The following is a 2,617-nucleotide window of genomic DNA, read 5'->3' as shown; positions in this document are numbered from 1 at the left end:
ATCGTGAATGGAAGGCAAACTGGGCGATCTTGTCACATCATGAGGCGTCATCGCTGGCAGTTCGCAAAACTCGGGGTCAAAGTCTACGTTGTTGGGGTTGGCCGCATTGATTACAGATACTTTCGTCCAATTACTTACAAGAACAGACACGTGTATACTGTCCGTTCGTACAGAAGCCTGGTAACCAGAGCTGGTCAAATTGGCTAGTTTTAGATTTAACTCGTAAACTAGTAATAATCATGGATGAGTAAAGTACGTTCGATCTCTATTGAAAGTGGACCTGCGAGGTTCTTTCAGAGTCACAAGCCAGTTGCAACAATAAGTCTCTTAGCTCAAAATTTTGGTAATGGACTTCATACAATCGGGATGGTCGAATAGTAGAAAGAAAGTTGTGGTTTACTGCATGGGCTCTCTCTTTAGAAAGACTGGCAAGATCGGCAGTGCTCAATCTCATAACAATTCAAGTAGGACCAGCTGGTCTGATTTCCCCAACTATACAACAAAAATGTCATGTTTTGTATCATTGCGAAAAACCCGCAAAACTGCTCCAAGTCCTGCGAAGCACTCCATTTCCGCCTGTAATTGTTTTTACGTTGTCCATTCAGAATGTGGACTATGTCGCCGGGTTACTCAAGGATGAACAGTTCCATGCATCTGGTCTCCATTCAGAAAAATCACAAGATTATCGCTTTAAGCTTGTTAGCGCATTTCGTGATGGCAAAGTTGATGTCTTGGTGGCTACTGACGTCGGTTCACGAGGTCTTGACTTTCCAGAAGTAACGCATGTTGTAAACTATGATTTGCCTGAAAGTATAGAAGACTATGTTCATCGATGCGGCCGAACAGGCCGGATGGGTCACTTTGGAATTGCAACCTCTTTTCTGACTCTGGACTGCAAGATAGCTGATGAACTCAAAGAGATGTTAGAGGTTATGGATCAGGTTGTCCCGAAAGAACTAGAGAACCCAAAACAGTTTGGTAAAAAAATCATACGAACAGAGTTTGGTGATAGAGTTGTGGAGTTTTGATTGTTCCGTGTAATTCCTCTTTTAGAGAAAATAGGTTGTTTACAACCATCCTCTAGAGACAATTTTAACAATGGCATAATGTACAGTTCTTGGATGGAAAACAAAAGAAGCTGGTTAAAGATCTTTTGTTGGCATGGTGTAATTCAACATGGCAGCCATGACGTAATTCATGTGTAACCACCTATACACCTTACCTACTTTTTGTCTACGTGCCAAACTGCTTATATCATACAAAAGCCTCAGCTGCATTGTGAAAATCGACCATATCTTTGAGTCAACTTCTATTCTTTTGAGCTCTCGGATACAAGAAAAAAACTAGAATTCAAGGCCAAGATTTCCTAGACCAAATTATACTGGGTATTCCAAAAAGAAACGATATCTTAAATTATTAATTATTTGTTAATTTTAGGTAAATTATGTATATGGGGTTGTAGGAAGTCGAACATTTCTCCGAGCTTTAGTTAACTTCAGCGTGACTAGTTACAAAGTATTATAACAAAATCGTAACTTCCGGTAGTTGATACTTCCGGAAGAAATTAATAAAGAAAAAGCTTCTCACTACCAATGTTTTCATGAAAAGAAGGTTTTAAGTCCCTGATGAATAGCGATTCTTTAATTTTACACTGCAAGTCAGACTTTCCAGTAGCGAGGATTTCAAAAAGGTCCCATTTGATGTTATGACTAGTAGAAATAGTATGGTCTGCAACAGCAGAGGCGTGGCCGACTTGTGTAAGAGCTTTGAAATGCTCGGACTTCCCTTCATGCGATCTTGTTTTTGTCTTACCGATGTAGAAGGAATCACAGTCCCAACAAATGGCTTTGTATACTATTTTAGATCTTTGAGAACGACTGAAACGATCTTTGTAAGGAAAAAAAAACTTAATCCTGCAGGTGTTTTGAAAAATAACTAACACCGCCATAAAACTTACTGATACAAGATTTAACATGTCGAGCAAGAGCTTCACTTTGAAAGCCGAAATAAGACAAGACAAGAAAGATATCTTTCTTAGGAACAGTGGTGGTAGGTTCAGCAGACCTGTTCTTTTGTCTGTTCAAAACATCATTAATGTGATAACAAAGAACTCCTCCTGGGTAACCATTTTGAAAGAGAGTGTTCTTTAGATCGAAGAGAGTCGACTGTAACAAGGAAGAACTCGAGCAGATGCGTAAATAGCGATAGTTGAGGGTGCCGATTCAATTGATTTTATACTTTCTTGGAGGGAAAGAGTCCCAGAGAGAGCTGCCCAAGTACTTTTGTTGCCACGAGGCGAAGGTGAGTGACTGTGATGGCTTCGAGGTTTCTGCAGATTCCTCCTTTTTAAATGAAGTTTTCTGTCAATGAAGTATTTCAGTTGCCTCATTGTCCATCAAATTCCATGATAGACAGAAAGAAACCATTAATATATAGATTTAACCAAGCCTAGAAGCGGAGCTTGTATACCAAAATTTGATAATGTAAATTGGCCACCGCTGTGGCGGATGTAGGGGAGGGGCCCGGGGGGCCCGCCCCCCCCCCCCTTATTTTGGTACTTAAGTATATATTCTGGTAAAAATTGAGGCAAAATTTTTTTTTGGGTTCATACACTTAA

Source organism: Montipora foliosa, unplaced genomic scaffold (genome assembly GCF_036669935.1).
Source record: "Montipora foliosa isolate CH-2021 unplaced genomic scaffold, ASM3666993v2 scaffold_454, whole genome shotgun sequence".
NCBI lineage: Eukaryota > Metazoa > Cnidaria > Anthozoa > Scleractinia > Acroporidae > Montipora > Montipora foliosa.
Note: the sequence above shows the minus strand (reverse complement) of the source record.